The sequence below is a fragment of the Sturnira hondurensis genome, unplaced genomic scaffold (genome assembly GCF_014824575.4).
Source record: "Sturnira hondurensis isolate 20B ecotype Veracruz unplaced genomic scaffold, ASM1482457v3 Scaffold0010128, whole genome shotgun sequence".
Classification (NCBI taxonomy): Eukaryota; Metazoa; Chordata; class Mammalia; order Chiroptera; family Phyllostomidae; genus Sturnira; species Sturnira hondurensis.
The window spans coordinates 30,402,062-30,425,005 of NW_028082759.1; the positions used below are offsets into that span (position 1 = coordinate 30,402,062).

Sequence of the window (22,944 nt, forward strand, 5' to 3'; positions counted from 1 at the left end):
GGAAAGTTCTCTTCTCTGATGAAGACTCATTTTCCTTCAGGGTTGGATTCTTCCACCAACTTTGGCTTTGGGCAATTCCTTTCAAGGGGGGAAATTTCAGACCATGGATTCAGAGTCCTCTGTGCAAACAATTGCACAGGAAGCAGAAGTCTCAGCTCCCCTGAGCTGTGCACTGTCCATCTGTTATTTATATAAACATTCTAAATAGTCTGTGTGTCAAAAAATCCTTTTTCTGGTGGCAGTTTCAAACTAAATTAATGAGGTATAGTGTGTTTATTTTCTGTATTTGAACAAATAAAGCTTACTGGATCTAGTAATGAGTTTTAAACTTAAATTTACCTTGTTCTTTGGATGATTTCTTCCTACATGGATATTTTTCAAAAGGAACCTTGACATGTGATGTCTACAGAGTGCTGAAGCTAGGTACAATGCACCTTTATTCAAGAATAATGTATCAGCAAATGACAGAGCAATAGCCTCATGCCTACCTTCAAACTATGCCTACTTTCAAAACTCAGGAATGATATCTCATTAACTATATCATGAAGTAAGTGGCACATTCATATCAATGAGACCCTTGGGAAAATGCATAAACTGTTTCTTTTTACTAGAATAACAAAATGCTATAGATTCTGAACATGTTAGTACGTATTTATTCTGCTGTCCTGCAAGAATGTTTTTGTGATATTGACTGGGGGCTGGTGGGGGTAGGAGTGCTATCTATTCAGTTACGAAACATTTGTAAAGGAGGGACTGTCATCATCTGCTTCCAGGTCTTGAATCTAAATGAGACCCCCAAACTTGTAAATGTAAAAATTTATGTCAGGGGCAGCGGCAGGGGTGGGGCTGCAGGAGGTAGGCACAGGCAGTTGGGGTAGGGGGCACCAGAACATCGGTAATAGTGCAAACCATAAAGTTTAAAAATGTAGGAGACCTTTTGCATGGTGTGGACCCAAGCCCCAGTGGCAAACATTTACTGCAAAATAACTTCCTAAAATCCATGCTAAACCTTCCAAGGATGAGTGTAACCCGTTCAATCACTTTTGCCCTTTTCATTTGCAAATATCCTTCTCCTGTGATGTGATTAGCAGCATCGGCTCCTTTGTTTCCTGTAAAAGGTAACCACCTAAAGCAACCTGTGCATAGTAAATGAGGGCCATCCTGTTATGTGCGAGAAACCCAATAAAGGCTGGTCACGGCAAGGGCTGCGGTTTTTGCTCCCCTTGAGAGAAAAGCCATGCTGTCCCTTTTCCTCCAGCGGATTTGGTATTCTGTGGGAATGTCTCATTTCATCCATAATGACGCGGACACTGAGGGCCGGTGTCCACATCAAAAAAATTATGTTTGGTTCCTACACAATCTTTCTCCAAAATGACTCCGTTTTGATCTTTAAAAAATAACAACGCAACATAAATATTGTTATGCATTTCTTACTCTAAGGGACAAACTGTGCCTTCCCTTCAGCGTGGGGTAAGTGAACACAGCTTCTGAAAATAGTGTCCTCAGTAACCCTTTGTGGATAGTGAAAACTTTGTTCTCCCCTGTGGCTTCTATTCCATAGCAACAAAAATTATAAGCAAGTTTAAATTTAGTATTGTATTTCTCATGAATTTTATCAAATACAAACATTTTGAAAACCTTTGCTCCAAAAATCTAATTTGGTGCTTCATTATAATCCAGTGACATATAGAAACTATAGTAAACCACTAAGTAATTGCTGCAGCGTAGGGGACATTAGGAGTTTTTAATCAGAATTTTGTCATTATCTTTTGGCTTTCTCTGGGGACTCAAACAGTTTTCAAAAGAGCGGATGGATTGTATTACTCTGTCAACAACAGCTCTACTTATTGCTGTATGACTAGAGTCACTATTGATCAAGGCCTACCTGTGCAAATACAATCGAATATAGACAGAAACGTTGTTGCTATTTGTATTTTATAGTTTATTCTTTTAATGAACATATGCCTGACTTTTTTGCATTCTTACACATTTAAAATTCATATACATCAGATGAAGCTCATGTCACCTTCAACTCAGGGAATGATCCACATTCCACCCCATCCCCCTTCAGTGCCCCCTGGGGTGGGCGGGCATGCGACCATCACACCTGCATACTGTGGAATTGTTTCCAACACAGCAGAAGCTTTACCAGGAGCCCCTGCACCTTGCCATAGAACTCTGGGTGCTGGGCCTGTCCTTGTAATGCCCCACCTCCTGCTCCAGGGCAGGGGACCTGTCATCCTGGAGCAGCTCAGCCAGGGACACGTACTTCTGTGCTCAGGACCTGGGTCTCCTCCAGAACATGCCCCCAGTCCCCACCCCGTTCTCTGGTGCCCTGTCCAGGGAGGCCTGGTCCTCTGGGAAGTTCTTTAATTCATGTCCTTGCTGTGATGCTAAGTTAACAAGCAGATACTCAACATTTGATATTCTTCTTTGAACACTGAGTGAATCCTTTAGTTCACATACTTCTTTGGAGAGTTTTTGTTCCCTCCCCTACTTATGTTAAAAGATGACTTTATAAATATAAGCTCTGTTAAATTCTGTCAAGGCGTAATCTATGAGTTTCATTTCTGCTGACAGCTTCTCCAATTTCCGGTCATTCTCCTGTTCTAAGGCACAGCATCTTTTGCTTCCTTTGAACCAGAGAACCCCCCAGAAGAAAAATGCTCCCCAAGTGACACGCCACCAGGGCATCAGGCTGAAGTTGGTCCAAGGTCAAAGGTCTTCAGGCCGTGGCCCACCAGCACCCTGGCCCACCAGCACCCTGGCACAGTGACTCATCCAGGGGACTGTGCTCTGAATGGCTCCAGTCACTGGCGAGGCCTCAGCACCAGGCCATGGACCTCTGACATTTTCAAACCTGTCTCTGAGTGATGCAGCAACCTCAGCCTTCAGCAACGGCCCCTGCCCTGCCCCCTGTACTGGTTGACAAATTTCCACCTGGTCTGGTGGCCTTAGCATTCTCATGTCTGCATCAAGATGTCCCTCCCCTCCTTCTGGGCTGTGGCTGTTCTTTCTGCCATTTCCTGGTAGGGCTGAAAGGGCCACCAGGATTGGTTCTTCCCTTTCTGGCAGTTGGGGCATCACCTGGGAGCCAGGGACATGGCCAGGACACCAAGATTTCTAGGAGGCAATGGGGGCTTATGAGGCCACTCTCCTCATTCCTTGCAACTTCTGGGTTCAGATCCTCTGAGGACACCCTGTAATGAGGACTGGTATGAGGTGTTTCTCTTCTACCAGGTAGCCACCTCTTCCAGCCACCTCACTGATAGCCACAGGTAGGCAACAAGTCGGGGACTGTCTGGGGACACCTTGAGGCTGGACACCTGGTATGCATGTGGAGTCCTAGAGGTCTGGGAGGGTCCTTTGCTGCTTAGAGGGTTGGAGCCTCAGTGCCTATTTGGAGGGTCTTGCAGGGGCACGGAGATGCAGGTGGCTCTCCCTCTGGGCCAGAGGCTTCCCTTAGCTGGGCAAGGAATCCACTTTGGAAACCATGGAATGAGGGAATGAAGGTGGCTTTCGTTCATGGCTTCCTGGAGATTGCTCCTTATGGACTGTGTGCAGTTGGGTGCAGGAAGCTGGGATGGGAAGTGTGCAAGTGCATGTGGGGCCATGGGACTCAAACAACCATGCTGAGTTGACTTTTTTCCCAGAGAGATGTTACTGGTAAGAGCTGGGACGAAGGGTGTGCAGGTGAGACTGCGGAGGGTTGGGGCAGCCTCTGACTGGAGGTTGGCTGTTGCTGTTTCCTGATAAGGGAGTCAACAGCAGAGTCCCTGCCCTTAGGGTCCAAAGGTATACAGGGTTTTGTGGGCCTCTAATTTCTGGTCCTAGACTGCCCTTGCCTGAGTGAAGACTTGCCTGTAGACTGTGGATGGAGGTGGGCGGGTGTCCCAGGCACTTTCCACCTTTGCCAGGTGGGGAGACCACAGCAGAGCCCTTGGATTTCAGTTCCCCAAGATGAGAGACAGCTGGGAGGCTCTTGATACTGGTAGATGGTAGTCCCTTTGCTCAGTGAGGCATCTAAGGCAAGAAGCTCAGATGGAGGGCCTGCAGTTGTGCAGACAACCATGGGACGCTGATTGTTGGCTGGTGACTGACCATTTTGGGGGGCAGGTTCAAGTGCAGCAAGATTAAATGTAGAGTCCCCAGGCTAGGGTAGAGCCACAGGAATCTCAGGATGACCTCTTCCCTGCTTGAAGTCCAAGGGTAAGATCTTGGCTTGAAGGATCCTAGGTAAACCAGAGTACATGATGCTCCGACTACTGGTCTGTGGTTGCCCTTGACTATGTAGAGTCCGTTGAGAGCTTGCATGGAGGTGGGCAGAGGTCCAGGGCACTGTCTAGGTGAGTCAGCGGCTGCCCTCTGTGGAGCAGGTAGTCCAAGGCAGAGACTTCGGGTCTGGGGTCTGGCAGCCATCCAAGGTTGACTGTCTGAGTAGGAGCAGGTGGCTGCCCTCTTCTGAGGGTAGGCCCTGACCCAGGGCTCTGGGTCAGAGCTTTCAAGGTTGACTGGATGTCTAGGGACTCTGCCAACCTAGGCGAATTCAGGTTGTGATGCCAAAGGCTGGACACGTCCTCCCTGGCTGGATGAAGGTCCCTTGTGCTTAGATTGTGGGTGCCCCACTGCCCCTGGAGAATAGGCTTAGCAGCCCAGTCAGCCTGACCACAGGGTGGTGTTCTAGAAGGTGTCAGGTGTCTGTGCATGGACTGTAGAAACAGCTGGCAGGGCGTGAAGGTGGGTGCCCACACAAAGGTGTCCCAGAGGCCCTGGTTGAAGGTCCCAGGGCAGGGCAGAGGGCCGTAGGCACTAGCGCAAACAAGACAAGGAGTACTCGGGGCAACCTGGCCTCTAGCCCAGCCAGAGTTCCCAAAGGAAAGCCATCTCTGTTCAATACAGACCCTGGACAGCAGCAGGCTTTTATCACCAGCGGCCCAGCGTGACTAACTTCCCAGTGCGTCCACTGCCCCTCCCATCTCACCACCGCGCCCCTAGCCAATCACCAGGCGGCTCTCGCAGGGGCTTTCGATGTCACTAATGGATACTCTCTGCTTGGGGAACTGTGCCCAATGCCCCTTCCTGCCCCTTATAGAGCCTGGTTCCCTCTCCCCCCGCATGGTACCTTTATTTCACAAGTGGAACAACTGGTGTGGGAGGGGGTTCCTGGAAGCAGGCAGGCAGCAGCCTGCGCCTCTTCTGGTGTGAGTCCTCCCTGGGGCCCCGCCCCTCGCCCAAGCCCCATGCAGGTGATTCCCTGACTATCCTGCTCTCACAGACCCTAGCATTGTGAGTGCCCCTTGGCTGCCTCAGCTTTTCCTTTCCGAGAGCTGGTTCTGAGGGCTGGACCCCAGGGAGAGAGATCAAGTGCAAGGTGAGCAGGCTACAAGTGGCGGGGGGCAAGGACCGTGGAGGTAAGACTCCCAGAAGAGGAAGGGTCATCTCACCTGAAGGTCCAGGGCAATAGAGAGATGGAGTAGGCTGCCCACTTGAAAACTTGGAGGCATAGCACCTAGACAGCACCCGTCCCCTCTGTGCAGGTGTCTGCCTCTTCCCCGTGACGGTGACCATCACCAAAAAGCTTAGTCCTGCTCTCTCCTGGCACCATCCTGCCGTCATCCCTATCCACATCCCTGTCATGTTTGATGGCTTCTATGTCCCTTCTGTACCTGGACTTGTGGGCCTTGACCTCCTTGGGTCCTGTCGCAAACATTGTGGGTATTTTTCCCAGCAGCCATTTTTTTAAAAATCACAGTTGAAATACAATATTATGTTAGTTTCAGAAGTACAACATAGTGATTATTTACATAACTTACAAAGTGATCATCCTTGATAAATCTAGTACCTGACACCATACAAAGTTTTTAAAATGGTATTGACTGTATTCCCTATGCTGTACTTTACATCCCTGTGACTATTTTTATAGCTGGCAATTTGTACCCCCTTATCTCTTCCCCTTTGTCACTGATCCCTGCAACCCCCCTCCCATCTGGCAACCATCCGCTAGTTCTCTGCATCTGTGACTGCGTTTGCTTTGTTTGTTCATTTATTTTGGGTTTTTTGTTTCTTAGATTCCACATATAAGTGAAATCATATGGTTTCTGTCTCTCTCTTTCTGACTTATTTTACTTAACATAGTTCCTTTCTTATTTTATTGTTCTCGAGTATGTTTATGACTCTCAATAGTGTTGTGTTTCTATTTATTTCCTGTGTATCACTTGTAGATTTTTGGTTGGCAGTTGTCATGTGCTTCGTAGATGCCAAGCTATGGTTATAGCTGTCTATTTTTAGTTGATGGCTGCTTAAGTCTGAACGCATTGTAAAATCACTACAATTTTTATTCACAACCCCCATACTTATAACTTTATTTCTTTTACTTCTGTTGTGTGTATGCATCTCTTGATATATACTTGTAATTACATGTGATCTTTCTAGCTTTTAACCTTTGTACTAGTTTTATAGTTGGCTGATCCACTGCTTTTACTAAATGTTTGCCTTCGTTGGTGAGCATTTTTCTTTTTCTATAGTTTCTTAGTCATATTTTTTCATCTTTTCTTTTTGAAGAAGTCCCTTTACCATTTCTCGTAATACTGGCTTAGTGGAGATGTACTCCTTTAGCCTTTTCTCTCCTGGGAAGCTCTTTATCTGTCCTTGGATTCTCCAGGGTAGCCCTTCTGGGTGGAGTAATCGTGGTTTCTAGGTCTTTGATTTTCATCACTTTGGACATTTCGTGCCTGTCCCTCTGGCCCGCAGAGGTGCTATGGGGAAATCAGCTGACAGTCTTCTGAGAGCTCCTTTGTACATCATGAATGGCTTTTTCTCTTGTTGCTTTCAAGATTCTCTCTTTGTTTTAACCTTTGTCATTTTAATTATAATTGTCTTGTTGTGGGCCTCTTTGGATTCATCTTGTTTGGGCACTTTTTGGATCTGTATGTCTAATTCTTTCACCATGTTGGGGAAGTTTTCAGTCATTATTTCTTCCAATGGGTTTCAACCCCTTGCTCTCTCTTTTCCTTCTGGTACCCCTGAGAGATGAACGTTGTTACACTTGATGTTGTTCCAGAGGTTCCTTAAACTATCTGCAAATTTTCATTCTTTTTCGTTTTGCTGTTCCTCTGGGTGTTTTCTGCTACCTGTCTTCCAGGTAGCTGACGTGTGATTCTTTGCTTCGTCTCATTTGCTGTTGATTCTCCTCAGTGTGCTCTTTATTTCAGTTATTGTATTCCTCATTTCTGACTGGTTCTTTTTTAAGTTTCTTATCTCTTTGTTGAATTTCTCATTAAGTTAACTGAGCATCCATAGAACCAGTATTTTGAACTCTTTATCTTGTGGATTGCTTATCTCCATTTTGTTTGGTTCTTTTTCTGGTGTTTTATTCTGTTCTTTCTTTTGGGACATGTTTGTTTATTTCACTTTGGCTGCCTCTCTGTATTTATTCCTGTGTATTAGGTAAATCTGCTACATCTCCTGATATTGGCAGAGTGGCCTGCCATAGGGTCTAGTGGTATAGTTTCCCTGGTCACCTAAGCCAAGTGCCACAGGGGTGTTTGTTGTGTAGGTTGTGTGTACCCTCCTGTTGTAGTTGAGTGTTGATTGCTGTTGTTCCATCGGTGGGTGGTATTGACTTTCAGGCTGATGGGGTGTGAGGGCTGACTGTGACTGCGTGGATGATTTTCTGTGCAAGGGCTGACGGTACAGAGTGGGAGTCACTTTAGTGGGAATCTAGTGCTGAGTCCAGCCTTCAGCCATGTCATTTGTGGAGTTGGTTGGGTGGTGATCTGATGTGGGCTGAAGTTGGCCATCAGGTATGTCAATTCTGGGAGCAGCTGGAGAGACTATGGTGTGTGCCAAGGTCAGCTGCCATTTGTGCCCAGCCTGGGGCCACCTGGGTCTGGAGGTGGTTGCTGCTTGTGCTGAACTTAGAGACACTGGGAGAATGTATGCTGTGAACCCAGGTAAGCTTCCACTAGTGCTGGGCTTGGGGTCCTTTGTAGGCATCTCAATGTGAGCTGAGGGCAGCTGCCACTTGCATCAGGATTGTGGCCACTTAGTTAAAACTACATTTCAGACTAGACTGGCCACTGCTTATGCCAGGCCTAGAGGCACCTGTTGGGGTTACCGTACAAGTGGAGATGACTCGTTATGGTTTATGCCAGGCTTGGTGCCACTTAGCAGGAGGTACAAGGCACGCTAAAGCCAGCTGCTACTTGTTTGGTGTTTGTGGACCTTTGAGAGTTTTTAGGAAAGTCTGCAGCACAAAATGAGGCAGGCCACTTGTGTGGAGATGTTCAGGCTGGATGTGCTAGTAGGGTGGGGTGGGGCCTCAAGGAAGCACCAGGGTGGGGCCAACAGGGCTAGTGAAGTTAATGGAGTGCACAACTTTGGTGCCCACGTGCACCTGCCAGCTGGGTGGGAAGAAAGTTTAACAAAGGAATAATGGCACCTGCCAGGAGAAAGATGGCAGGTGCCATCTTTCTGTCTTTGTCTTTCTGTCTTTGCCTCTTCTGTCCTGGAGAAAGATGTCCCTTTAGCTCTCACCCTGAAGCTAGTCAGTTTAGTTCTTCCCCATATGTTTCTGGCACCTTTTGTGCTGCTACACCTATGCAAGAGCACAGAATGAGTGAGTTCATGAGCTAGTGAATCTGTGCTCGGACCCTTTAAGAGGATGTCTCAGTCCCCAGCAGCCCTCTGCCTCACTCAGATGCAATCCCTGTTGGTGTTCACAGACAGATGTTATGGGGACTTTTCCTCCGAGCACTGGCATCCTGGGCTAGGGAGCCAGGTGTGGGGCTGGGACCCCTCACTACTCAGGGGGCACTTCCAAAACCCATCTATCCCTTCTGATTTGAATCACCACACAATATGTGTGGGGCCTGCCTATTCTACCAGTCTCAACGTGGCTTCTCCCTGATTTCCTTAGTAATAAGATTTTTGTTCAGCTAGCCCTCAGGTGATTCTCAATGATGAATATTCCATGATTTAGTTATAATTCTGATGTGGTTGTGGAGGAGGCTGATGCAATTTACCTCCCCTACCATCCTGACTGGAAGTCCTTCCTGAGATCATTTTTAAAGAAAAATAAACATTTAACCTATACATCTAGTTTACTGTCTCAACTCATTGAATGAGTTTTATTACTTTGAATAAACTTTCTTCCAACTATTTCATTGCAAACCCTCTACCATTTGTTATTACATTGCGTATAGAATCTGTAACAACTTTGGTCATTAAAAATTAGTCTCGTTTGATTGGAATCTGCCCCTCCTCACCAAAGCTGACCATGGAAGAGAACTTTACCTCTCTGTCCTCCACTCCTTGGGAGAGGAAGCAGGGATCAGTCCACTTCTCACATAGCCAGTCTTGGACTGACGGTGGAGCTTTTCAGGCATCATGGACTTCTGCTGGCCTCAGCCTTTTCCAGGCTACTACTAGTGGCCTCTACTGGTGTAGCAATCTCCAACTATGATTTATTTCCTCACTAACTTTGGTGAAATAATATTTATTTTAATTAATCCAATAGGTACAAGTTTGTGAAGCCACTGCTCACATAGATTAAGCCATTCTGAGCAGACCGTGGCTGCTGAATTTCTATGTAAGCATTAGTTTCCAGAAAATGATGTTGTTGAGGAGAAACCACACTTTTATAGCTTATATTCTAATGCTGTGTGATGTGTTTAAAGACAATTGAAAGATGCTAGGAGAGAATGTTTGATGCAATCAGTAAACATAAGGTCGTTTTAGAAGAACAATGTGTGGTTAGAACATGAGTAGATGCCTTGAAGATCTTGGATTTTCTTGTGATGTTAAGTATCTTGTTCTGAAGATACAATGTCATTGTTGAGAAATGCCAATGAAGGGTTCAACCTTGGTGATGAAGAATCTCAATGACATTTGCAGTGGATCTCAGATTATAAAAGAAAGCCGAGTAAACACGTTTAGTTCCATTAATTTACTTTCAAAACCAGAATAGCGGCATCTACCACCATGTAGCTTTATAAAATATAATCGCATCCTGCAGTCAAATTACGACTGATGAACATTAAGTTGAAGGGCCCTGCAGGAACAGAGGAGCCTGCAATAAAAATGGTTCGACAAAGCTGTCAGGGAGAGGCAAGCAAAACTCATTTAAATGCTTCGTATCAAAATTCCCTGGGTAGCCTGTGAGAGGGAGGGATCACAAATAACAATAATCATATCTAAAAAGTTCTCTGCACAGAGAAGATTTCTTTCTGAACCATACTTTCACAGCATGAGAGATTATGGGCCTGAGACTTCAGACTGATCTAGTTTAGAGCCTTGAACATAGATGACCCTATGCATCCACCTATGATTTGGTCTGCTACCGCAGCCAGTAGATACCCAGTGTTGTAATAGTTGCTGCCTTAGCACAAGAGTTCTGGATCCCCGGCTCAGGGTAAGCTGGAGAATGCAGGACAAGCAGAATGGTGAGGAAATCAAATGAAATGTTCAAGGAAAGATATGAAAATTGAACATGCTTGCCCTGAAGTTGAACATCAAAGATGAGAAGTGGAAAGGGAGACGTGTTTTGCTTTCTCTTGATGCAGGGAGAGGCTAGCAGAAGGACAGTTCAGAAATTCTCCTAATGAGATGCCCTTTAGAATGAAACTTCTCATAAGTCACGTCTGTCCTCCAGCAGGGCTGTTGAGGATCTGAAGGCTGACAGAGAGGAAAACACAGAAAAAGTGCCTGGGCAAGGATTGCCCAGAAGATGAGGCAGAACTGGCTGGCTGGTGCCTGCAGACACCAGTGAACAGAGGCAGAGGTGAGAGAATGAAAAAGGAGAGATACATGAGATAACTACATTGCCGCAGCCCGCTGTAGCAAGCGTGGTCACGAGGTGAGGCGAGGGACTTAAAAAATGGAGAGGACCATAAGCTCTGCTGGCAAAATGGCGAATTTATTCAAGCAACAGCTGTCTTAAATACAAACTGTTAATGCCTAAAGCAAGACTGCAGGGAACTAGAAACAATGTTGTTTTTCAAAGTTCGTGCACTCCCTTAAGCTATCAAAAGGGCAAGAAGTTCTCATAACCATCTGGGAACATGACACCTGCGCCAGGGTCTTGTTGTGTCTTTCAAGGCTGGGAACTAGAAGGTTAGGAAAGTGTCAAGGTACCCGCCGGCTCCAGGGACCAGAAACCAAGTTCATCCACCATTCTCACAGTGGAGAACTCTGTCCTTGGTCCCATTATGGCCTGGCGGGCCCCCACACTACATGTCTGGTCAGAGATGAGCTTGTGTCTCCTCTGGCTCTTGGAAGTCCTCAGCATTGCCCACCTTGACCTTTTTCCTGACGCAGGAGGAACAAGGAAGCACAGCAAAGGGACAACATTCAGTTGTGTTTGTTGCAATCATCAGTGTGCTTACATATTAAAATCAGAACATTGAAGCATCCAGCTGTCTACACTCAGTGAAAGGTTGGCTTTTTTTTTCTGAGAACTTTCAAGCTGCTACAGAAACCAAATATAACATCTCACAACCCAATAACAAGTGAAGTTGAAGGCATTGAAAAAATAATTCTCCTTTATTCTTGTAGTAGCTGGCTGACTCAAGTTCTCTGAGATGTAATTTATGGATTCTCGTTATTAATAGGTCTTCATTTCCTAAAAGTATAGAATCTTTAAAAGCATGTTTCCAAAATTAAAATTACATTGGGAGGGACAAACATCGAATGAAATTTAACTAACTTAAAAGAAAAAGGAAGGATATTCATTTGTTAAATTAATTTGCAGATAGGAAGTATCACTTTCTATAAAAATCATATCAAAATTTTCTAATTTTCTAGGTGTTTGATTATATGCATCTAATCACTCTTTTATTAAACAAATAGTGACAGAAGTTTATGGTTATCTTCCATGATCTATTCCCCCTTTTCCTGGATAAGAGTCATGGGAACCCCTGCTTTTATTTGATGAGTGAGTCCTGATATTCCTTTCACCTCTATACGAGTAGGTTTGGTCATCTGAGGACGGTCATTGAGAGAGAAGCAGAAGAAGGACTTCTGGAAAGGCTACTTAAGAGCTACTTCAGCTTAGAAGCAGGCCCAAACTTAGTGACTTAAAGAATATAAGTCTTATACTTCTTCTTTAGATCAGAAAGCAAGTCTCAATGGGCTAAAATCGAAGTGTTAGCTATGATGGGGGAAAAAACATGCCTGTTCCTCAAAATATTAAAAATAGAACTACCATCTAATCTAGCATTTATCTGAAGGAAATGAAATCACTGTCTTGAAAGAATGTCTGCATCCCTGTTATTTACATGTCTGCAGCGTTATTTACAACAGCCAGGCCACGGACGCATCTAAGTGGCCACTGACAAGATGAATGGATAAAGAAAGTGCACGTGTATAGAATGGAATACTATTCCGCCATAAAAATGAAGGAATTCCTGGCATTTGCGACCACATGGGTAGAACTTGAGGACATTAGGCTAAGTGAAGTCAGAGAAACACAAATACTGTACGATCACTTAATATGTGGAATTTTCTTTAAAAAACACATAGATACAGAGAACACACCGGTGGTTGCCAGAGGTGGGGCATAGGTGGTGGGTGAAGTAGGTGAGGATGGTCAGAAGGTACAAATTCCCAGCTCTGAGACGAGTAAGCCTCGGGGTTATAATGTACAGCATGGTGACGAGTGTTAACAATCTCATGTTATGTATTTGAAAGTTGTTAAGAGAGAAGTTCTTCCAAGTTCTCATCACACAAGAAAGAGATTTGTAACTGTGAGGTGATGGGTGGTAGCTGAACTTATTGCTGTGATCTTTTCACAATATATACTGAATCAAATCATGATGCTGTGCACCTAAAACTAACACAAGATTGTGTGTCAACTATAACTCAGTACCTGAAAAAATAAAGTAAAATACAGTCAAGGTATTGCATTTTGGAGGCTCTAGGGAAGCATCTGCTTCCTTCCCTTCCCCAGGGTCTAGTGACCACCCACATGTTTTTTGCTCCATCACAAAGCCAGGAGACGAGGTCCAGCAAATCCTCATCATGCTGCCATCCCAAGAAAGGTTCTCTGCCTTAAGGACCCGTGTGACTAGATTAGGCCCACCTGCTTTATACCAGCTAATCTCAGCATACCGAGGTCCTTCACTTTAATCACATCCACAAAGTCCCTTTTCCAAATACGTTTAGTATATTTACAGATTCTGAGGATTAGGACATGAACATCTTTGGACCCAAAATTTTGCTACCAGCATGGTGGCAGCTGTCTTTGACCATGAAGTGATCTTTAAAATGTAAATTGCACGAGAAGACCAGAGTAAAGAGAGAAAAGGATCCTGGTACTCTGTGGAGTTTTCATATCAGCCTGAGCTGCCCACAACAAGCTTCTTTTGTATTTGGAAAAGTGTTTAAGCCACTGTTTGGGGGCTCGAAGTATGAAGCTGAAAATAATACCAAACTAATCATATATAATTCTATAGATGATTTTATTTAGTATTTACTTGGTTCAAAGCACTGCCAGGCATTAAGGTTTTATCCACTTCCTGAACTCATATGATGTTCTGTATCATAGGAAAGACAAACAGTAAATGACTCATAACAAGAACGTGTAACCAGTATTATGATGATGAAAAAAAAGGACTCTGGTACCGTAGACCAGGGAAGGTAGGCTGCACCAGAATCAGGGAGGATCCCTGAGGAAGATGGGAAAAGGAGTAACAAAATAACCGTGCCGACCTCCACAAACACAGATGCTATTACTGACCTACCATCCGTGAGAAAAAAAAGTGGTTTGAATCACTACATTTAAACTGTTTTTTCTACAATGAATTTGTGTTGATCCACCCACCTCCATCCCACACTCTTCTCCTAAACACTCTTCACCATGCTCAGATGGAGTGCTCCAGAGTTTACATGCACCAGAGCAAAGGTCACTACCATTGGGAGGTGGTCCTGTAGGAACATGCTCTACACAGGGGGCTATCGTGTTACAGGCCGTGACTACCAGCGGCCTAAAAATATCTGTTCAGATGCAAGAGAAAACGAGAGAATACTGAGCACTTTGCAGGTGATCTGGAGTTAATTTTCCTGTACGTATATAGACAAATGTGCTTCTTTAAAAAAAAACAAGAAAGACCAACTCACTGCACAATTTAGAGCCAAGACTGATTCAAAAGGTATTTCAGAGAAGAATAAATATTCTTCCTGCCCAATCCCATGTATGCTGCTGAAACAAAAATGGTGATAAGAAGTCCGTTCAGAACACACATTCTTTTTTTAAATTTTTATTTTTGTTTAGTTCTTGTTCAAGTGGTTAGTGCTTACAACAAAACATGAAATCAAGGTAAAGGAAATTTTTATTTTTAATTCAAGAATGAAGTAGAGAACCTTTCATTTTCTAAGAAGCTCCTCACACCATTGCCCTCACCAGATACTATTTAATTGCCTCTGACTTCAATATTATCAGGCATGAGTAGCTGGGCCTTAATGGGAACACTTTATTTCCTTGTTCTAAGTTTATCAATCCTAAATGCTGGTGCATTCAAATTGAATGCAGTCTTGAAGTGCAGGTGAAAGAGAGATTAAGGAAAAAGACAAGAATGAGAGAGAAAAGCACCAGTGAAAGGTCACTGTGTGGTCTATCAGGAGACGGAAGCATTGGGCTGGGAAGTTGATGAGTGAGAGCGCCCTGACACGCCCCGCATTTTTTTTCTTTATTTAATTCTTGTTCAAGTACAGTTTTCTGTCTTATATTCCCAGCCCTGCCCCCCCCCAGAGCTCCCCACCTCCCTCTCATTTCCACCCCCCACCTTAGTTATTCTCCATGTGTCCTTTATAGTTGTCCATGTGAGACCTTCCCCTTTTCCCCTGTGATTCTCTCCACTCTCCCCTCTGGTTCCTGTCAGCCTGTTCCATATTTCAGTGTCGTTGGTCATATTTTGCTTGCTAGTTTGTTTTGTCGTTTAGATTCCCGTTAACGGTGATATCATATGGTATTTGTCTTTCACTGCCTGGCTTATTTCACTCAGCATAATGCTTTCCAGTTCCATCCATGATGTTGCAAAGGGTAGGAGCTCCTTCTTCCTTTCTGCAGCATAGAATTCCATTGTGTAAATGTACCATAGCTTTTTGATCCAGTCATTGACCGATGGGCATCTAGGTTGCTTCCAACTCTTGGCTATTGTAAATTGTGCTGCTATGAACATCGGGGTGCATAGGTTCTTTTGGATTGGTGTGTCAGGGTTCTTAGGATATACTCCTAACAGTGGAATTGCTGGGTCAAAAGGCAGGTCCATTTTTAGTTTTCTTAGAAAATTCCATACTGTTTTCCATAGTAGTTGTACCAGTCTGCAATCCACATTCTAAACCCACACTTACTTTAGCAGCAAAAATGGAACTTGGTTGAGCTATGTGGGGAGTCGATTCAACCCTGTTTCTAGGACAGTGAACAAAGGTTTAATGGTGTAATTTCTAAATGGGCCATCTGATGTTTTCGCTTGTACATATAATTCATCATCTTATTCTTGCCCTGTAATTATAGAATTGATAGAGAAAACACTTCCTCTGTGTATGTGAAGAGTCAGGGGGCATTAAGGCTATTTTACGTGTCAGTCTGAGGAAATGCCCTGTCCTGCGTCAGGGCAGCGTGGGACAGCAGAAGCACTGGCTGTGCAAAGTTGGTCTCACTCGCCGTTAACTGAGATACTGAGACAAAGAGCAGAGTTATTACTTTTTGCACACAGTTAATCTTGCAAGCTGAGACCATGATATGAATTTCACTTCAGTATCCAGTGCAAGCTGGCTACTGGTCCCTGAAATCAATGACAGTCAGGAGAGCCTAGACATTGGGGGATCTGATGAATAATTTAAGACTGATTTGTTAACTGCAGAACTGGAGTTAGCCGTGCAGGGAGACACATTGTCAATTGCCAGCAATTTACTACGATTTTGAAAACCACGGGCAGCAATTTACAGAAAAGATTAGGCCAGTTACTGTACACGTGTGTCACTTTTTTGATTTAAGATGTCATCCTGAGAGCTGTTAACTGACAACTGGACTTTGGAATGAGGTGGTAAGGTTTAGTGAAGAGCTGCTTTTACCTGAAGATGCCTGCCTTTCTGCTCCCAGAGACCCCTGAGCGCACTCTCTCTCTCGCTGGGACTCCATTTGTGTATGCAAATGAGCGCTGTCAGGGACGGGGCGATGCACCTTCTCTGGGAACCATCATCACACCTTTGCATTCCTCGGTGTTTTAATGCCCTTGTCCAGGACAAAGCGCTGTGCCAGCCTGTATTTCACGGAGCAGAAATCATTGCCCATTCATTGCTTGGCTCCTTTGCCAGATTAGGTGGGACGGGGTGTAATCTCTTTCATCCTGCACCAGGAGTTTACTTTGCAGTTCTTCATAAGAAGCTGATTAAAGGAAAATCCCATTTTTATTAGTGTAATGTCTTTCCAGTTCTTTATCGGTATTAAGTCAGTAACAACACTTTCCTCATATTTGAATTTGTGGAAAATGTAGAGTGGAGGCAGTCTGAGCCCCCCAGGAATTTGGGACTCTAAAACGTCCCGAAGGATGCCCTCTCCAGGGGCCTCATCCAGAAATGGAGCATCTCCATGTTTAAACACAATAAAGTATAACCTACGACTGATCATTTTTGGAGTGTGCCAAAGAAGAAAAAGGACTTTTGATGTATTTTGCAATTTATTTTCAATGTGTCCATTAATTTGTGAACTTCTCCAAGGATTTCTACCAAGCTTAAACCTTGCAAATCAAAGTTGCTATTGTAATTGCTACTCTGGAATCACATAGGCCAGTCGTAATTTTTTCAAAGGACTATGTAGATTTCCACATGAGAACCAAGACTTCCTGGGTGTGTCATTGTTAGCAATAACATTAATGTGAAAACTGAGACAAATACCCCCTTTCTTTTTCTCACTCTTTCTCTGTTTGCCCACCTGGCTGAGTCTTTAAACTTCTCTTTCCAAACTGATGGTTGATCTCGCATTTTAGTTTAATCATTTTTTTCCTAAAAAGGAGGAAAAAAGACGACCATTTAATAAATTAATTTCTTAGCTTCTATGTCAAATTTTAAAAGGAAAATGGAAAATGCTCTACATTTATCATAAAAGCTCAAAATCCACCTATTTACTAGAGAGTGATTCATATTAGGCTATAATTCTGGCTTTACCCAGAGGTTTTCTGGGTAAAGTATTATAAAAAATCAATGGCCCACATGAATGAGACTACTTTTAGAACAGTACGTTCAAGACTGACACAGCTCTGAAGGGGCTCGGCAGACTCATTGTTTTGCCATGTGAGGCAGTGAAAACACCTGTGCACAGTGCATGTTATTTTACCTGATAGTTTCAGAAGCGTGGCTTTGGAATGGCACTAGAAAATTACATTCAACTCTCTCCTTTATGCCATCCCAGCATGTATAATCAAAGCATGTACACTTAGAATCTAATACCCTTAAACCTTATTGTAAAAGTAACATCTATTCAGAATTATTACAGAGAAATTTAATTACTTACACAATGTTGCTTTGGGGCGGGTCTAACCTGTTAACTTGTATAGGTTCATTCTTTGTCTGTAGTATTCTTATGTAAAAAAAGAAAAGATACTTTCACTTCCAGGAGGGAAAAAATGTTGGCTTTTTTAGAGATAGCTGTATTCATAGCTGGTCAAATCAAGGTTTTATCTGTTTGCCTAAAGACCAGGCTGGGGTATAGTAATGGCGGCAGCCTGACAGGATGCTTGAGTGTAGGAGGGTTTCGTCTCTGCTGAAAACATCAAGCAGTGAATTTCTAAGGTCTAAGCTGTTTGGATCAGACTGTAATGACTATGACTTGATTTATTTCTTCACCTTTAGAAACTCCCTACTTTATTTTTCACTGAACCATCGAGAGCCTTGTGTACTGTATTATGAGAGGTGGTTTGTGATTAGTTTGCATTTATATTGTATTTTCCTCCAAACAGCTCCAGGGGCTTTACCAAACATGACATCAGTCATCAGGGCACTTTGTCAGGAATGTATGGCAAGAAATATCTCTGATACAAATGTGCCGAAGGCATGGCACTTACTGGAAAAGATTCATTTTCTCCATCTTTTTTAGAGATAATTTTTAGAGATTATTTTTGAAATAAGTTTCAACTTTTGTAAACATTTCTTTTATCATCTTTGGTATCACACACATGTATTCAACACATTCATCGAGTAGCTTCTTTGGGCTAAGGTACTGTAGGTTCTGAAAATATAGGCGGGTTATGAAAAGAACTTGTTCTTGCGGAGCTTTTCTTCTAATAGAAAAGACATGATACATAAATAGATGTGTGATATATCACCACGTTGTGTTAGGTGATATCAAGACAATAAGGTCAAGATAAAGAATAGAGCCCTGGCTGGTGTAGCTCGTGGATTGAGCGCGGGCCTGCAAACCACACGATCGCGGTTCGATTCCCAGTCAGGGCACATGCCTGGGTTGCAGGCCAGTTCCCAGCAGGGGACTCACGAGAGGCAACCATACATTGATACTTCTCTCCTTCTCTCCTTCCCTTCCCCTCTAAAGATAAATAAATAAAATTTTAAAAAAAGATAAAGAATAGAGAGCGGCTTCATGAGAATGGAGAGAGCTAAGAGGCCAAATGGCAGAAGAGAGCCATGCAAGGACGTGGGGGACGGCCAGGCCCCCAAGATCGGAGCATGCTCCGCAGGCAGAGAGGCAGCAGGGATGTCGTGTGGTGTCCTCCGGATGTCGTGAACAGTGTGAGGAGGGCACGCCATGTGTCTGGAGAGCTGGGTCATTGCAAGATTCTGTAGGAACCTCTGGTAAGCCATGGTAAGAATTTGGGTTTCGGTCTAAATATAATGGTCACTTGATGGAAGGTTAAGCATGAGGGAATAACAGGATCAAAAATTGGTATGACTGTTGCAGGGGACAACAGTGGAAGCAAGAGGACCCATAGAGAGATGACTGTCCAGGTAAGACATAAAGGTGGCTTTGACTAGGGTGGTGGCAGTGGCCAAGGGGAGGGTAGTTTGATGGAAAATATGGTAGTCCCCCCCATCCACGGTTTTGCTTTCTGTGGTTTCGGTTACCCACAGTCAACCGCAGTCTCAAACTATGAAATGGAATAAACATTTCACAAGGTTTCAACTACACACCGTCCTCAGAAGCCTGATGACATCTCATGACACACTGCTCAGCCCTGCCCTGGGTATGAATCACCCTTTGTCCTGTGTTCCCATGCTGTAGACCGCCCCCTACTCTTCAGTCACTCGGTGGCCATCTGGGTTATCAGGTCCACTGTCTCGGCATTGCAGTACCTGTGTTCAGGAAACCCTTATTTCACTTAACAATGGCCCCAGCCCTGGCTGGTGTAGCTCAGTGGATTGAGCGTGGGCCTGCGAACCACATAATCGCGGTTCGATTCCCAGTTGGGGCACATGCTTGGGTTGCAGGCCAGTTCCCAGCGGGGAACTCACGAGAGGCAACCATACATCGATATTTCTCTCCTTCTCTCCTTCCCTTCCCCTCTAAAAGATAAATAAATAAAATCTTAAAAAAAACACAATGGCCCCAAAGCCATTCATATGAATTTTATTATAGTATGTTGTCACAGTTTTCTATTGTGTTATTTGTTCTTATTGCTAATCTCTTATGGAGCCCAATGTGTAAGTTAAACTGTATCATAGGCATGTACGTATAGGAAAATACATAGTATATAATACTATGTAATTTAAGGCTTAAATTCAGGCATCCACTGGGTCTTGGAAAGTATCCCCCATGTATAAGAGGGGGGCTACTGTACAGTTGGAAGGCAAAACTGACAGAATTCAATCATGGATCAGGGGTGGTATAAGACAGAGCATTAAATTCTGTTTCTGCTCCGTGGGCTGCTGTCTGGGAGCCATGCTTTGCTCACCAGTCATAGAGCAACCATAACTGTATCAGAGTGTAGCAGGGAAGACGGAGACCCCATCTGAAAACACAGTCCCCATGCCTTCCAAGGGCCTCCCTCTCCTCCCCATCTATCCCTTCTTTCTTCTCTTATGTTCTCCTTACCTCACACTCCTCATTCTTCTTCCTCTCATCTTCTGCTTCTCCTTCATTGTATATTGCCCTTCCCCCCCAATGGTCCTATCCAGGATGCCAAGCCTTTGCCAGCTGGTCTATCTTCCAGCGATAATGAGTCTATTCAAGCAAGGGTCCTAAGACTATCTTTCTTAATTTCATGGTGAGTCCACACTGCATGTTTAGACTCTAATCAAAATCTTTGCCTGAATAGTTGGTGTGTTTCTAATAGCTTTGTCTGAAACTTCAGTGAGGGCAAAAAAACAAGATGTGGCATAGTTTCCTCTCTTTCAACCAAAGATAGGCCTTAGTATTGAAAGCAAAAAAGAAAGTGTTTTTGAAACTGAGAGTCAATTAGAAAGTAGTTTGTCCTACAAAGTTGTATATGTTTACCATAAAATCTAATTTCAATGAGAATTAGACATATTTAAATGCATTTTGTCTTTTGAGTAATTTTGGGTTTTTTTCTGACACTAATTAATTATATTGTTTTCTAACACCAACTGGGTGTCCAACTGTTCAATTCAGTTCTAACACCAACTACCCAGAGTTGGCACAGATCCCACAGGTTCAGGGCTCAGTCCCACAAGATGGCCCTCACTCCACACACCAGCTGTACATGGGATTTCCAGTCCACTTGCACTTCTGACCAGACTACTGCATATTCAGGGATGTCTGTAAGTCCTCCTCGGTTTTAATAGCTCATAGAATTCAGGGAAGCACTGTAATTATGATTATTGGTTTGTATGAAAGATACGAATGCCACAGCGAAATGGAAGAGGTGAACAGGGAAAGGAGAGGGCAGGGACGGGGGCGTGGAGCCTTCGTGCCCTCTCCCGGTGTGCCCACCTTCCTGCATGTTGACGTGTTGCTGTGGTAACCAACCCAGAAGCACTTCCTGAACCTGGATGCGCAAGACTTTTTAAGGAAGTTTTTTATTAGGTAGGCATGAGTGATTAAATAAACGACCATTGGTGATCGAACTCAATTTTTAGCCCCGTCCACTCCCCAGAGGGAGTGGGGCTGAAAGCTCCAGCCCTCTATTCGTGCGGTTGGTTCCTCCGGCTACCAGCTCCCATCCAGAATCTCTCTAGAGCCCTGTACCTTTAAGAGTCACCTTAGATACATCAACTCAGTGGAGGTGAAAAAGGCCTTTTTATGAATAGCAAAAGCCTCTCCTGTCACTGAGGAAATGTCAAGGGTTTTAGAAGCTCTGTGCCAGGAGCTGACACACACCAAATGGAGATTTTTTTTTATTAAACCACATTAATCGTGGCCTCTTTAATCACTATTCTGTTGAGGAAAGAATTTTCTGAAGGACTGTGACACTTAGGTACCAAGGTTTGACTACAAGGAGCAAAACGCTGTCTCTGAGAACAAAGGGTATAAAGCTGATACAACAGAACGAGGGCTTGAAGGTCAGTGGGTGTCAGAAAAGTTCACAGAGGCAACTCATTTTACCCTGACATCACTGTTCCAAAGAAAGTGGCCTTCCCCTTACACATATAAGAAAATGGGAGGTTGACATTTGCACGGTGGAATACTGCACGGCCGCTAAAAAAAGGTAATCTTACTTTTTACAACAGCATGGATGTACCTGGACCTGATTATGCTAAGTGAAATAAGCCAGTCATAGAAAGACAAGTAATTTACTTATATGTGAAGCCTAATAAATTAAATAAGCTAATAAGCAAAACAGAAACAGAGGCATAGATACATGGAACAGACGGCTGTCAGAGGGGAGCAGGGAGATGGGGACTGGATGACAGCAGGTGAAGGGATTGGCTAAAGAACACAGGTGTGTCACCCACAGACACAGACCACAGCACGGGGATGCCTGAGGGAGGGGTTGGGGACTGGGTGGGTGGGGGCAAAGGAGGGGGGAAATTGGGGGCATCTGGTATAATGCCAGCAATAAAAGTAAAGCTAAAAACACTTTTCAAAGTATGTTTTTAAAGAAATGAAATGAGAAGTTAATAGATGGTAAACAGTTTGCCCTTGATGAGGCAACTGACATCTGGCAAATGGGGGTTTTAATCTTGGCTTTCTCCAAGACCAAGATCAGATCCATTATTGACAGTTGCCTCAGGTGTGTAAGAGAAACACACAATGGGAGGCCAAAAAGGAAACCAGGGCAAACATGTCACTGTATCCATACCTTCTTCCCTGCCATGAAGGAGTATTCTGTCTTATCTAGGCTGCCTGAAAGCCTGACACATGCAGAAAGCCTGGAACCTGCTAGCCATTCATAACCATTAATAAACGACACTCTGTCCAAGCAGCGGACACCAGGGCTACCTAACAGAAAATGATAAGAAGACTTAGCACAGTAAGCATGTGAATTTAGTCATCTAAGATTGTAAATCAGCATGTGTATTTTCAGATTTCAGAAAGGATATAGCTCTGAGAAGGCTGAGAAATTAGATTCTCACCGATCAGTAATTAGGATCTGAAATATGTCCACCCCACTTGCTGCTTGTATTGGTTACTCTCATCGGAGCATCTGTAATGGAAGTTTGCAATTACAGCCGCTCCACCTGATCCATCCAGTCCTGCCCACGCCCTTCATCGCATTCTGCAGGGGAAATATCGTTTCTCTGGAAACTTACAGTCCGTAATGAGCACACGTGAAATGAGTGGCTAAAGGGAGAGAGTCAAACTTAGAACATCGGCACAAGTAATGGATGTTTTCCGGGATGTGATTCAGGTTTAGGGCTGGGGACATCTAACTGATTTATCAGGATCATGCGGTCACCACCTCAGCAAAACAGTGGTCAGCTGAGCTATGAGCCAGATGAGGAGGGTATGTGTGAAAGCTGAGCAGATTCAAAGCCTCTCTCATCCGCAGTGTCGGCCAACAGGTGTAGTTCCTTGTGAATACCTCCCTTGCAGTG

General features: G+C 44.1%; 1 protein-coding gene across 2 annotated transcripts in view; it reads left to right on the forward strand.

The window, feature by feature from the left end:
• Positions 1-22,944, forward strand: part of NKAIN3 (sodium/potassium transporting ATPase interacting 3) — a 551,158-nt gene that overhangs the window by 271,744 nt on the left and 256,470 nt on the right. The window lies entirely within an intron of this gene.